Source organism: Aquarana catesbeiana, linkage group LG08 (genome assembly GCF_042186555.1).
Source record: "Aquarana catesbeiana isolate 2022-GZ linkage group LG08, ASM4218655v1, whole genome shotgun sequence".
NCBI lineage: Eukaryota > Metazoa > Chordata > Amphibia > Anura > Ranidae > Aquarana > Aquarana catesbeiana.
Window position 1 is genome coordinate 126811424 of NC_133331.1, and position 16157 is coordinate 126827580.

At 42.8% G+C, this 16157-nt stretch overlaps 1 long non-coding RNA gene across 2 annotated transcripts in view; it reads right to left on the reverse strand.

Moving 5' to 3' along the window:
- Positions 1-4853: 4853 nt before the first annotated feature.
- LOC141105297 (uncharacterized) overlaps positions 4854-16157 on the reverse strand; it is a 77250-nt gene continuing 65946 nt past the window's right edge. For both annotated transcript variants that reach the window (XR_012235556.1, XR_012235557.1), the window contains exon 3: positions 4854-5136. This is a non-coding gene — a long non-coding RNA (uncharacterized lncRNA). The remainder of the gene's footprint in view (positions 5137-16157) is intronic.

A 16157-nucleotide genomic window follows, 5' to 3' on the forward strand; every position in this document is an offset into this window, starting at 1 on the left:
CAACGCTTTGTAGGCTCATATGCAAAAGAATAATGGATGCATATATTTTTTGCTGCAAATATATGTGCAATTATCATTTTTTTCCAAAAGGTGTACTTAGCCTTTAACTCTTGCAGTACAGGGGAAGCCCACTAAAAGGGAAGATTTGGATTTTCCCAGAGCTTCAGCTTTATCCCAATGAGGACACTTCTACCAGATACAACTGTCTAAGAGGGAATTTCCCTTCTCTTAGTAGAGAATTCATGTTGTGTCTCTAAGACCAGAAGTGATGTGAAATCTCCCCAGTGGCACATGAATTATCATATGGTGGGTTTCATATACTTGTAGACAGGTGTAGGGGTCCCCTTCATTCTGTAGGTGCTACTGTGCTGTTATTACAGATGGAGTGATGTCTGTTAGGGAATTCGTCCAAAACTCAGAGGAACCAGCTGTCTCATTGCATGCCGCAAACTCTCTAGATCTTTGGTGGCCATCTTGTTGTGGGATCTTATCTGATAGGGTATCTGCATCATGCAAGTAGTGATTTGCACCTTTATATTTTTGTATGTGATAGAAGACAAACATAGACTTCCGCTAAGGGGAAATGTGCATCTTTGCATTCAGAAGATGAATTTGGATTTCCATATTTCATGAAAACAGAATCTAAAGAACTTCCTCTATTTATTTTGGGAATAGCATCTCAAGTCTCATTTTGTCCGATGTAATCAACTATTTTACCCAGAAACAGAAGTCAAATCTGAGGTGTCTGATGCAATAAACTATTTTTACTGAAGAACAAAATGTTTCAAATAGGCAAAATACACAGCATGGCAATCTTTGTGTAACTACTCTCAATCTATCATTATAGTTAATCTTCATTAAAATTTTAAATTTGGGATCAGGAGGAGTGGCTAGGGAAGTGATTATAAGAAATTATTTGTAATTCTTTTTTCATATATTAAGGGTGTAGCCAAGTGCTGGACAACAGCAATATAGAGGAAGAGACATAGATTCCGCACTGTGGCCACCCGGTCCGCCCCCTCTGACGCTACGGGGAAGCCATAGGGATGTCCCTGTGCGTCAGAGGGGGCGGACTGGGTGGCCCAGCCCCCTCTGATGCTACGGTGAAGCCATAGGGATGTCCCCGGGATGTTCCCGTGCGTTAGAGGGGGGCGGGGTCACCCGAGGACGTCACCGCGTGGCCCCGCCCTCAGTTATAAAAGAACTGTCACCTGCAAGGACGCATCATACGTCGGTGCGGCTTTTTTTTTCTTTTTCGGTCTGTCGGCGGAGCAAGAGAAGAAGAAGAAGACTTCGTGGGACAGTTTTATTTTTTTATTTTTTAATAAAGGACTTGTCCCCAAGCCGTGTCATGTCATTTTTACCATTTTGACACTTTTTTGTGAAATAGTACATTTGTACCCCGTTACCATTTCACACAGAGGGGGATGCCGGGATCTGGGGGTCCACTTGTTAAAGGGGGCTTCCAGATTCCGATAAGCCCCCCGCTCGCAGACCCCCACAACCACCGGGCAAGGGTTGTGAGGATGAGGCCCTTGTCCCCATCAACATGGGGACAAGGTGCTTTGGGGGCCACCCCAAAGCACCTTCCCCATGTTGAGGGCATGTGGCCTGGTACGGTTCAGGAGGGGGGGCGCTCTCTCGTCCCCCCTCTTTTCCTGTGGCCTGCCAGGTTGCGTGCTTGGATAAGGGTCCGGTATGGATTTTTGGGGGGACCCCCACGCCATTTTTTTTTAAATTTTGGTGTGGGGTTCCCCTTAAAATCCATACCAGATCTGAAGGGTCTGGTATGGATTCTGAGGGGGACCCCCATGCCATTTTTTTTTAAATTTTGGTGTGGGGTTCCCTTTAATATACATACCAGACCTGAATGGCCTGGTATGGAATTTGGGGGGACCCCCACGCAATTTTCTTTTTGATTTTGGTTCGGGGTTCCCCTTAATATTCATACAAGACCCAAAGGGCCTGGTAATGGACTGTGGGGGAATCCCATGCCGTTTTTTCCAATGACTTTTATGTGTATTGCTGGGACCGACAATTCATTATAGCCGCGAGTAGTTTTAAATTACTTTTTTCCTTTAGAAATGTCATTTTGCTCTCGGACTGTTCTAAACATGGGAAACATGCGCCACTTTACAGGTATACTATAGACACCCCCCAGGTACGAAATTTAACCGCTTCAGATCCGGGCCATTGCCAAATGACGGCAACAGCGCAATCTAAATTGCCGGGACTACGTCTATTGACGTTGTCCCGTGCATGATCGGCCTGCGCGCCCCCTGCAGGGCGCGCGCGGTGCGCTCAGTGATCAGCGAGTCTATGAGACTCGCCTGATCACGGATCAGAGTAAGGGGTCGGTGCCGACCCCTTACCACATGATCAGCTGTCAGCCAATGACAGCTGATCATGTGATGTAAACAGAGCCGGTAATCGGCTATTTTTCCTCCTCTTGCTGACAGCGGCGGCCGTGATCGGGACATCAGTCCCGATCACGACGATCTTCCGACACACAGCAATAGGCATCAGTGCCCACAGTGCCATCAATCAGTGCCACCCATCAGTGCCCACAGTGCCACCCATAAGTGCCCACAGTGCCACCCATCAGTGCCACCCATCAGTGCCACCCATCAGCACCCACATCAGTGCAACCTATCAGTGCCCATCAGTGTCACCTACCAGTGCCCATAAGTGCCCATCAGTGCCGCCCATCACTGCTCATCAGTGCCACCCATCAGTGCCCCCCATCAGTGCCGCCCATCAGTGCCCCCCATCAGTGGTACCTATCAGTGCCCATCCGTGCCACCTATCCGTACCACCCATCCGTGCCACCCATCAGCGCCCATCAGTGCCGCCTTATCTGTGCCCATCAGTACCACCTTATCTGTCCCCATCAGTGCGGCCTTAACTGTGCCTATCAGTGCCGCCTTAACTGTGCCTATCAGTGCCGCCTTATCTGTGCCTATCCGTGCCCATCAGTGCAGCCTATCAGTGCCCACCAGTGCCGCCTCATCATCGCATATCAATGAAGGAGAAAAATTACCTGTTTGCAAAATTTTATAACAAACTATTAAACATGATTTTTTTTTTTCTATTGACGTTGTCCCGTGCATGATCGGCCTGCGTGCCCCCTGCAGGGTGCGCGGCGCACTCAGTGATTAACGAGTCTATGAGACTCGCCTGATCACGGATCAGAGTAAGGGGTCTGTCCCAACCCCTTACCACATGATCAGCTTTCAGCCAATGACAGCTGATCATGTGATGTAAACAGAGCCGGTAATCGGCTATTTTTCCTCCTTGCGCTGACAGCGGCGGCCGTGATTGGGACATCAGTCCCGATCACGCCGATCTTCTGACACACAACAATAGGCATCAGTGCCCACAGTGCCATCAATCAGTGCCACCCATCAGTGCCCACAGTGCCACCCATCAGTGCCACCCATCAGTGCCACCCATCAGTGCCCCCCATCAGTGGTACCTATCAGTGCCCATCCGTGCCACCTATCCGTGCCACCCATCAGCGCCCATCAGTGGCCATCGGTGCCGCCTTATCTGTGCCCATCAGTACCACCTTATCTGTCCCCATCAGTGCGGCCTTAACTGTGCCTATCAGTGCCGTCTTAACTGTGCCTATCAGTGCCGCCTTATCTGTGCCTATCCGTGCCCATCAGTGCAGCCTATCAGTGCCCACCAGTGCCGCCTCATCATCGCATATCAATGAAGGAGAAAAATTACCTGTTTGCAAAATTTTATAACAAACTATTAAACATGATTTTTTTTTTTCAAAAATTTCCATCTTTTTTTGTTTGTTTAGCAAAAAATAAAAACCCCAGCTGTGATTAAATACCACCAAAAGAAAGCTCTATTTGTGGGAAAAAATTATAAAAATTTCATTTGGGTACAGTGTTGTATGACCGCGCAATTGTCATTCAAAGTGCGACAGCGCTGAAAGCTCAAAATTGGTCTAGGCAGGAGTGGGGTTTAAGTGCCCAGTAAGCAAGTGGTTAAAGGAATATTTCACTTTTATTGTTTCACTTTAAGCATTATTAAAATCACTGCTCCCGAAAAAAACAGCTGTTTTTAAAACTTTTTTTGCATTGATACATGTCCCCTGGGGCAGGACCCAGGTCCCCAAACACTTTTTATGACAATACCATGCATATTAACCTTTAAAATTAGCACTTTTGATTTCTCCCATAGACTTTTAAAGGGTGTTCCGCAGCTTTCGAATTTGCTGCGAACACCCCAAATTGTTTGCTATTCGGCGAGCGGGCGTACAGCTCAGTTTGACCCGAACATAAGGCTCATCCCTATTCAGGACATCCGTGGCATTATATGTCCCATAGGCACACACACTACAACTCCTATAAGACCCGGAAGAGGTTTTTAAAGAGACTAAGGGGAGGGTTTCGCAAGTAGGCCAAGCCAGCAAGGACTGGAGCTCAAGGCCGGAAGGCAGCAGAGATCGAGAATGCGTGGGTCTGCGATGATCGCATTGACACCGCATTTGTCATTTTGAGAGTGGGTATCCCCTCAAAAAGTATAACTAAAACTGAATCGAAATTTGATGTAAAAATTAACACTGCACTACCACATAGGAATAAGTAGGAGGCATCTAATAAGCTGTTAAAAGAAAAAAATAAGAAAAAAACTTTTCTTATTTTTTTCTTAATATTTAATGTTGGTAACCTGCTGGTGGCACTGTGGCTCCCAGATCTATGGGCTGCAATTCCTGTGTCCACCAACGGGTGGATCTTGGCAGTTAGGAGCTGACATCACCTCCTGCGATCAGGCACCACCTGATACTGTGTCAGAAACCATGACTCAGACCGAGACAGAAGTACAGTTAATCACATTTGTTTAATAATAATAAAAAGGTAAACAGAGTAAGCGTAGTCAATACATAGCCAGAGTTCAGTAACCAGATCGGGTAGTCAGCCAATGCCAATGTCAGTGAACCAGAGATCAATGTAGTAGTACAGCAATCAGGAGCCAGAAGGGACGTCAGCCGAGCAAGTCTTCAACAGGAACACAGGAGAAAGTCTCTGAGATGTGACCAAAAGGTGAAGGCAGAGATGAAGTGAGCTGGACGGCTTTAAGTAACCAGGACTGACGAGCAGATCATCAACAGCTGAGTCACTGTGGAGAGAAAGGAGATGGTAATTAGCCGACAGCTGAGTGGCCAGCTCAGAGAACGAAGGTCTGAGCCCAGCCCTGACATACTGATTGCAGGAAGTATACTTAAACCTAGAAATTACTAGCACACCTGTCCTTGGTATTTTATCCATGTGTCCTGACCTGTGTTCCTGTGTTCCTGAAGCCTGTATCCTGAAGTGAGAACGTGTGGGACTGCGACAATTGCATTGACACGGCACTTGTCATTTTGAGAGTGGGTATCCTCTCAAAAAGTATACCTAAAACTAAATTGAAATTTGATGTAAAAATTAACACTGCACTACCACATAGGAATAAGTAGGGGGCATCTAATAAGCTGTTGAAAGAAAAAAAAAGGAAAAAACTTTTCTTATTTTTTTTCTTAAAGCGGGGGTTCACCCACACCGCCAAAAAAAAAAAATATTAAAAGCCAGCAGCTACAAATACTGCAGCTGCTGACTTTTAATACATGGCCACTTACCTGTCTCAGGGTCCAGCGATGTCGGCAGGGGACACCAAGAACCCGCTCGGTTCTCGGCAGCTGCCGCTGCCATCCTAGGTGAGGGAATCAGGAAGTGAAGCGTTGCGGCTTCACTTCCCGGTTCCCTACTGCGCATGCGTGAGTCGCGCTGCACGTCCCTAGTGGTCCCCGCTCTCTCCTGGGAGCTGTGTGTTCCCAGCAGACAGCGCGGTCGGGAGGGGAAGAGGCATAGACTCCCATGGGAGTCTATGATGGAAGTGGGTGCAAATACCTGTCTTAGACAGGTATCTGCACCCCCCTCCCCCCTGAAAGGTGCCAAATGTGACACCGGAGGGGGGGAGGGTTCAGAAAAGCGGAAGTTCCATTTTTGTGTGGAACTCCGCTTTAATATTTAATGTTGGTAACATATTGAATGTGGGGATGTCAGAAGCTACTCCAAAAAATGCCCCATGACAAAAGGGATTATGTATTGCCCGCTGTGGGTTTATGATAAAGATCCATTGCAATTTGGCCAATAGAGTTTTTGAAAATGTTGAGGTCAAGAAAGGAGATATCACTGTCACTGAAGGTAAATGTAAAGTGTAAATTACATTGGTTGATGTTTAAACATTCAATAAATTTAATTAGCAATTGTCCAGATGACAAATAGATTGTCGATAAACCTGTACCAACACAGCACATGGTCTAGAAAAGGTTGCAAGGACTCATCCCCAAAGATAGATCTCTACCATGCCCCCAAATAGAGATTGGCATAAGAGGGTGCACAGGAGGTGCCCATAGCCACCCCCTGTGTTTGTAAATAGATTTGGTCCATATATGTAAAATATTTTTTTGTCAAAATAAAGTGTAGTAGTTTCAGAAGGAAATGATTGAAAGGCCAAGTATTACGATCCTGCTCCATCAGGAAGGTACCAGCCATCCGGATGCCCCGCTTGTGAGGGATGCTCGAGTATAGAGCCTCGACATCTATAGCCACGAGGAGGGCATTTGGAGGGACCTGGGACCTGGACCCCCTCGATATGTCGTAGCAGATCCGTTGTGTCCCAGATGTATGAAGGTAAGCTCAAAACATGTTTCATTAAGAATGCATCTATGAATTTACTTGCGTTTTCAGTGAGGGACCCAATGCCTGAGACAATGGGTCTCTCAGGTGGTGTTAACAGGTTTTTATGGGTTTTGGGTAATGTGTAGAATGTGGGTAACCGAGGAGTCTGGGTATTGATGAATCTGATAGTATCCTCATCAATGAGGTCCTCCCAAAATGCCCCAAATCACAAGATTTAATCGATGCATGAAGAAAGGCCCACACTGTTGGACAGATCATCAAATCTGGAAAAGTGCGAGACTTTAGTTTAAATTTACCAGTATTCCTATTGATCTCATCATGGGGGGACTTGGGGATTTGAGAAGCCTGAGAGGTTAGTGAAGATGAAGCAGCAGGAACTGCAGAGCTAGGTAAATCCGTCTCCCCCTCATCAAAGAGGAGCATCAGATCATGCAGAGCTCTGAATTCCTGCATTAAACAATGTTTGGCTCTTTCAGCTAGTTCCTTTTCCAAATTAAGTTTTTGCCTGTCCTTGTCAAAGATAAAACGAAAGGTAAGATTGCAGACGAAGAGATAAAGTTTTTTAATGGTTTTGAAAACGGTTCAGAGGGACAGAAACCTAAGCCCAACTGTAAAACTATCTCCTCTCCAGGGGTCAGCGTGAACGGTGTGAGATTAACAAAGTTAAACATTTGAGGGGTGTTAGTAGTAATTACAGAAGTAGGTTTTGGGATGTGCTTGGCATGGGAGTTTTTAGAACGAACGCATCCAGATTGCCCTGGTGGGGGGGGGGTTCTGGTGTCATTGGGACTAAAAAATCCGAGTTGGGAAAAAGGGTTTTGGTGTTGGGTTGGAGTACTTTCGGGATAATATTGTGTAAAGTGGGGGGAAGTATCCCACTTGTTGGGGCTTGGGCCCCCGAGGGGTGTGGGTCTGTGTGATTTGCCATGTTTTTTAACCCTTTTGGACTCCTTCACAGGATGTCCCTCACGAGTGAATGAACTCTTACGGGGTATACCCAGTACACGTGCTTGTGTTGAACGTGTCAAAACCTGTGAGGAAAGGGAAGAGGAAATAGAAGAGTCAGACTCAGTTAAGTCCATCAGGTTAGTCGTCTCTGGTAGTGGATGTGTTCGCAAATTTTTCTTCCTATTGGAAGGTTTGCCCACCCACTTATGGGCATATCCTTCTGAAAATGCAAGTTTTTTTTTTAAATCGAGGGAAGGGTCTTTAATGGTTGGAAATACTTGAATACGTAAACCTAGAGGACAAACTTTCTCTTTGAAATCTTGGGTATGCCAATGAGGATGGGATTTCCTCTTAAGACGATTAAACATCCTGTCCAAAAATACTTTGGTATCATTTTCTGGTCTGTCAAACAGCTAGCCTTGATGGTGGACATGAAGCCCCCCCATGCTGTACCGAGAACATCCATGGCTAAGAACTGCTAATGGAACCCAACCAAGGGGTAAAGATTGAAAGCTTAATGGAGGATAGACTGATATTGACTGGAAATTTTTAATACATAAAATTGGATTTAGTAAGTATAAAAAGGAGGCAAAGAGGGAATTTGATCCGAAGATTGGGGTGTGTTATACACTCTAATATAATGAAAATAATTCCTCAATCTGAATAGGTAAATAGAGGTAGGGGCAGGTACCATCATCCATAAGCTTACAGTGATGAAGGTATGGGGGATATCAGGAGCTACTCCAAAAAAATGCCCCATGACAAAGGGGATTATGGACTATCTCAGTACCCAGGGAATGAACAATTAGGTATAAAAAAAATATATTTTAATATAGAAAACAAAATTGATACACATTATTACAAGTAATATATAAAAATTGTTTCCATACAATAACAAGATGGTACAGACTAAACAGTGGGAACCCCACACTATACCAACAAAGTTATTAGAGATAGAGTGATGTCTGTTAGGGAAATCATCCAAAACTCAGAGGAACCAGCTGTCGCATTGGATGCCGCAAACTCTCTAGATCTTTGGCGGACATCTTGTTGTGGGACCTTATCTGATAGGGTTTCTGTGTCATGCAAGTAGTGATTGGCACCTTTATATTTTTGTATGTGATAGAAGACAAACATAGACTTCCGCTAAGGGAAATGAGCATCTTTGCATTCAGAAGATGAATTTGGATTTCCATATTTCATAAAAACAGAATCTAAAGAACTTCCTCTGTTTATTTTGAGAATAACATCTCAAGTATCATTGTGTCTGATGTAATCAACTATTTTACTCAGAAACAGAAGTCAAGTCTGATGAAGGTGTCTGATGCAATAAACTATTTTTACTGAAGAACAAAATGTTTCAAATAGGCAAAATACACAGCATGCCAATCTTTGTATAACTACTCTCAATCTATCATTATATTTAATCTTCATTAAAATTTTAAATTTGGGATCAGGATGGAAGGGGGAGTGGCTAGGGAAGTGATTATAAGAAATGATTTGTCATTTTTTTCATATATTAAGGGTGTATATATAAGCCTGAAAAACACCCTGTGGATGAATAGTGGCGCTATATGCCTAATGAATAAAATTAAAAGGCCAATCAATACAATCTTGCTAAAGAGTGCAGAACTGGTTTAAAAGAGTCCAGTCTACCTATAACCATATATTACTCTGGTGTATACAGTGATGAACCACAATACACTTCCCTAGTGTGGTGTAACCTCCACTTGGGACACTGTGAATCTAAAGTGCTATAAATGTATGTACAGCAAATTAACAAAAAATAAATAACATTAAATAATGCATTTTACACAATCATTTTACACAGTGACCATCATTAACATGGTGAAAAAATGATCAGCATTAGTGAATAAGCTCCAACATATTAAAAACGAAAAGCCAGAAAAAAATAATAATAAAAAAATGTGATATGCATAAAAAATGTTGGTGAAAAGTCCAATGTATTCGTGCCAAACAACGCAAAAGAAAAGAGATTCCAAGAAGTGAGTGTCTCTATTTCATAATCCTGTGCCGCACTGTCCACCACACCTCAGTGACATATATCCACACCCTTACGGATGGCAAACTCACCAGCTGTTGAGGCCTTACACTCGCGTGTTTGGCCGGACAAGGCTTTAACCCACTAACATGGGGGTTACCATGTGAGCACAGTCATCCACTGCTCAATGTGCCAAACACCATTCATGGGATAAGGATTCCACATAAAGAATAAAAGAATTGCTCCAGATAGTGTATTAACGTTTTAAAAGATTTAATTACAAACTGAAACTAAAACCAATACACTCACATGATCCATAAAAATACAGGGCATGAAAACTCCACAGCAAATCACAGCAGGCAGGTAAATGTAGTCACAACACTTCACAGCAAACAGGATGATGTAACACATGCAGCGGAACTTGAAAGACACTATAACCACTTAAATGGTCACGGTGGACCCAGGGAGTGTGGAGCCTGAAGACCTGCGGGTCACCTCACCGGTTCTCAGCTATCGCTTCCTGGCTGCTCACAAACGAACTCCGCTCACTCCGCCGACTCTCCTCACTCAAATGTTAGTAAGGGATTGCCGCGGCAATCCCTTACTACCCAGGGAGTGTGGAGCCTGGAGACCTGCGGGTCACCTCACCGGTTCTCTGCTATCGCTTCCTGGCTGCTCACAAACGAACTCCGCTCACTCCGCCGACTCTCCTCACTCAAATGTTAGGTGTGATCAATTTTTTATGATTTGCACCACAACTTGTAGACTCTATAACTTTCACACGGACCAAATAATATCCACTAATTTTGGTTATTTTTACCAAAGATATGTAGCAGTATAAATTGTGGCCAAAATTTATGAAGAAAAATCTTCATAATCCCTTACTAACATTTGAGTGAGGAGAGTCGGCGGAGTGAGCAGAGTTCGTTTGTGAGCAGCCAGGAAGCAATAGCAGAGAACCGGTGAGGTGACCCGCAGGTCTTCAGGCTCCACACTCCCTGGGTCCGCCGTGACCGTTTAAGTGGTTATAGTGTCTTTCAAGTTCCGCTGCATGTGTTACATCATCCTGTTTGCTGTGAAGTGTTGTGACTACATTTACCTGCCTACTGTGATTTGCTGTGGAGTTTTCATGCCCTGTATTTTTATGGATCATGTGAGTGTATTGGTTTTAGTTTCAGTTTGTAATTAAATCTTTTAAAACGTTAATACACTATCTGGAGCAATTCTTTTATTCTTTATGTGGAATCCTTATCCCATGAATGGTGTTCGGCACATTGAGCAGTGGATGACTGTGCTCACATGGTAACCCCCATGTTAGTGGGTTAAAGCCTTGTCCGGCCAAACACGCGAGTGTAAGGCCTCAACAGCTAGTGAGTTTGCCATCCGTAAGGGTGTGGATATATGTCACTGAGGTGTGGTGGACAGTGCGGCACAGGATTATGAAATAGAGACACTCACTTCTTGGAATCTCTTCTCTTTTGCGTTGTTTGGCACGAATACATTGGACTTTTCACCAACATTTTTTATGCATATCACATTTTTTTATTATTATTTTTTTCTGGCTTTTCGTTTTTAATATGTTGGAGCTTATTCACTAATGCTGATCATTTTTTCACCATGTTAATGATGGTCACTGTGTAAAATGATCGTGTAAAATGCATTATTTAATGTTATTTATTTTTTGTTAATTTGCTGTACATACATTTATAGCACTTTAGATTCGCAGTGTCCCAAGTGGAGGTTACACCACACTAGGGAAGTGTATTGTGGTTCATCACTGTATACACCAGAGTAATATATGGTTATAGGTAGACTGGACTCTTTTAAACCAGTTCTGCACTCTTTAGCAAGATTGTATTGATTGGCCTTTTAATTTTATTCATTAGGCATATAACGCCACTATTCATCCACAGGGTGTTTTTCAGGCTTATAAGTATCTTCAGTTTAAGTGGCAGCTTACAGGTGTTTTTAACCATCCTAGGTGCAGTGGTGGAAGGACAGGTGTGGGCACCAATTTACATTTTCTCCTGGTCATCCTCAGTTTTCAATATTAAGGGTGTAGCCAAATGCTGGACAACAGCAATATGTAGGAAGAGACATTGATTCCGCACTATGTTACTTTACTCTTCACTGATATGCCAGACATTGCAACGTACTATGCCTTCCGGCGAGGAGGGGGAGAACTACACAGGAGAGCCTACAGGGATCTGGAGATCATCGGAGTTGAAGTTCAGGATATCCATGGCATTATATGTCCCATAGGCACACACACTACAACTCCTATAAGACCAGGAAGAGGTTTTTAAAGAGACTAAGGGGAGGGTTTTGCCTTCTTGGTGCCAGAACACATCTGCTTATGTGCCCACAGAACACAAGTAGGCCAAGCCAGCAAGGACTGGAGCTCAAGGCCGGAAGGCAGCAGAGAGAGAAAACGTGTGGGACTGCGACGATCGCATTGACACCACACTTGTCATTTTGAGAGTGGGTATCCTCTCAAAAAGTATAACTAAAACTGAAAAAATTAACACTGCAATACCATATAGGAATAAGTAGGGGGCATCTAATAAGCTGTTGAAAGAAAAAAAATAAGAAAAAATCTTTTCTTATTTTCTCTCTTAACCACTTGACAACTGGGCACTTAAACCCCCTTCGTGACCAGACCAATTTTCAGCTTTCAGCACTCTCACACTTTGAATGACAATTACTCAGTCATGTAATACTGTACCCAAATGAATTTTGTGTCCTTTTTTTCATACAAATACAGCTTTCTTTTGATGGTATTTGATCACCTCTGGGCTTTTTATTTTTTGCGCTATAAATGGAAAAAGACCGAAAATTTAGAAAAAAACGCATTTTTCTTCGTTTCTGTGATAACATTTTGCAAATTATTAATTTTTCTTCATAAATTTTGGCCACAATTTATACTGCTACATATCTTTGGTAAAAATAACCAAAATTAGTGGATATTATTTGGTCTGTGTGAAAGTTAGAGTCTACAAGTTGTGGTGCAAATCATAAAAAATTGATCACACCTGATGTACTGGTGGCCTATCATATTTCTTGTGACCCGAACAAGTCAGGACAGTACAAATACCCCCCAAATGACCCCTTTTTTGAAAGTAGACATTCCAAGGTATTCAGTAAGATGCATGGTGAGGTTTTTGATGTTGTCATTTTTTCCCACAATTCTTTGCAAAATGAAGATTTTTTTTTCCTCCCATAAAATTGTCATTGTAATTGGTTATTTCTCTCACATGGCATGTGTATACCACAAATGACACCCCAAAATACATTCTGATACTCCTCCTAAGTATGGCGATACCACATGTGTGGGACCTTTTCACAGCCTAGCCACATAGAGAGGCCCAACATGCAGGGAGCACCATCAAGTGTTCTAGGAGCATAAATGACACATCTAACTTGTTAACTACCTATTACACTTTTGAAGGCCCTGGAGTACCAGGACAATTTAAACGCCCACAAAAAACCCCATTTTGGAAAGCTAACACCCCAACGTATAATCTATGAGGCATGATGAGTCTTTTGAACGGTTCATTTTTTTCCAGAAGTTTTTGGAAAATGTGGAAAAAAATGAAAACGCATTTTTTTTTACACAAAGTTGTCCATTTATAAGATATTTCCAACACGTAGCATGTACATAGCAAAAATGACACCCCAAAATACATTCTGCTACTCCTCCTGAGTATGGCGATACCACATGTGTGAGACTTTTACACAGCCTGGCCACATACAGAGGCACAATACTGAAATAGCACCTTCAAGCATTTTAGAAAAATAAATTACACATCTCATTTCTCACCCACCTATTACACTTTTGAAGGCCCCGGAGCACCAGGACAATGGAAACGCCCACAAAATGACCCCATTTTGGAAAGCTAACACCCCAACGTATAATCTATGAGGCATGATGAGTCTTTTGAATGGTTCATTTTTTTCCAGAAGTTTTTGGAAAATGTGGAAAAAAATGAAAACGCATTTTTTTTTTACACAAAGTTGTCCATTTATAAGATATTTCCAACACGTAGCATGTACATAGCAAAAATGACACCCCAAAATACATTCTGCTACTCCTCCTGAGTATGGCGATACCACATGTGTGAGACTTTTACACAGCCTGGCCACATACAGAGGCACAATACTGAAATAGCACCTTCACCTTTCTGTGATAACATTTTGCAAATTATTAATTATTAATTTTTCTTCATAAATTTTGGCCACAATTTATACTGCTACATATCTTTGGTAAAAATAACCAAAATTAGTGGATATTATTTGGTCTGTGTGAAAGTTAGAGTCTACAAGTTGTGGTGCAAATCATAAAAAATTGATCACACCTGATGTACTGGTGGCCTATCATATTTCTTGTGACCCGAACAAGTCAGGACAGTACAAATACCCCCCAAATGACCCCTTTTTTGAAAGTAGACATTCCAAGGTATTCAGTAAGATGCATGGTGAGGTTTTTGATGTTGTCATTTTTTCCCACAATTCTTTGCAAAATGAAGATTTTTTTTTCCTCCCATAAAATTGTCATTGTAATTGGTTATTTCTCTCACATGGCATGTGTATACCACAAATGACACCCCAAAATACATTCTGATACTCCTCCTAAGTATGGCGATACCACATGTGTGGGACCTTTTCACAGCCTAGCCACATAGAGAGGCCCAACATGCAGGGAGCACCATCAAGTGTTCTAGGAGCATAAATGACACATCTAACTTGTTAACTACCTATTACACTTTTGAAGGCCCTGGAGCACCAGGACAATGGAAACGCCCACAAAAAACCCCATTTTGGAAAGCTAACACCCCAACGTATAATCTATGAGGCATAATGAGTCTTTTGAACGGTTCATTTTTTTCCAGAAGTTTTTGGAAAATGTGGAAAAAAATGAAAACGCATTTTTTTTTACACAAAGTTGTCCATTTATAAGATATTTCCAACACGTAGCATGTACATAGCAAAAATGACACCCCAAAATACATTCTGCTACTCCTCCTGAGTATGGCGATACCACATGTGTGAGACTTTTACACAGCCTGGCCACATACAGAGGCACAATACTGAAATAGCACCTTCAAGCATTTTAGAAAAATAAATTACACATCTCATTTCTCACCCACCTATTACACTTTTGAAGGCCCCGGAGCACCAGGACAATGGAAACGCCCACAAAATGACCCCATTTTGGAAAGCTAACACCCCAACGTATAATCTATGAGGCATGATGAGTCTTTTGAATGGTTCATTTTTTTCCAGAAGTTTTTGGAAAATGTGGAAAAAAATGAAAACACATTTTTTTTTACACAAAGTTGTCCATTTATAAGATATTTCCAACACGTAGCATGTACATAGCAAAAATGACACCCCAAAATACATTCTGCTACTCCTCCTGAGTATGGCGATACCACATGTGTGAGACTTTTACACAGCCTGGCCACATACAGAGGCACAATACTGAAATAGCACCTTCAAGGGTATTAGAAAAATAAATTACACATCTCATTTCTCACCTACCTATTACATTTTTGAAGGCCCTGGAGCACCAGGACAATGGAAACGCCCACAAAATGACCCCATTTTGGAAAGCTAACACCCCAACGTATAATCTATGAGGCATTATGAGTCTTTTGAACGGTTCATTTTTTCCAGAAGTTTTTGGAAAATGTGGGAAAAAATGAAAACGCATTTTTTTTTACACAAAGTTGTCCATTTATAAGCTATTTCCAACACATAGCATGTACATAGCAAAAATGACACCTCAAAATACATTCTGCTACTCCTCCTGAGTATAGCGATACCACATGTGTAAGACTTTTACACAGCCTGGCCACATACAAGGAACACCGTCAGGTGTTCTAGGGACACATAGCATGCACATACCAAGAATTACATCCCAAAATACATTCTGCTGAGCAAAGGGTAAAAAAAAAGATTACCTGTGGTTTTAGTAGCACAGTTGTCCACAGGAAGATAGCACTGGTCCAGGCAGCAGGCAGGGACTTGTTCAGCAAAAGCGAACGCAATTGTCCAGGCAACAGGCAGGAACACTGTCCATAGTCAGTACAGGCAGCAGGCAGGGATACTGTCCTTATACAGTCCAGGGTCAGTGCAGGCAGAGATTGTCAGCAGTGCCAAAATATTGATCCTGGTAGTAGGCAGGAACATGGTCTATCCATGTGGTGTGGTCAGTTCATGCGACAGGCAGAGGCATGATGGCATAGGTCCTACAGGCAGCAGGCAGAAGTAGGGCCTCGTTCAGGACAGAATGGGGACAGGGGTAGAGGCTTCTCCCACCCAAATCTCTTTGAAGCCTCCGAGTCTCCAGACCCTATTCTAGGAATGAGAAAACAAAAAAAATGTTTTCTTCATCCAGAAAAACAATTCTGGAGCCCCTCACATATGTGAGACCCCTGTGTTATGAATCCCACTAGTCCAGTGGCAGGGTACAAGATCAGTCCAAGAGGCAGGCAAAAAGGATGGTC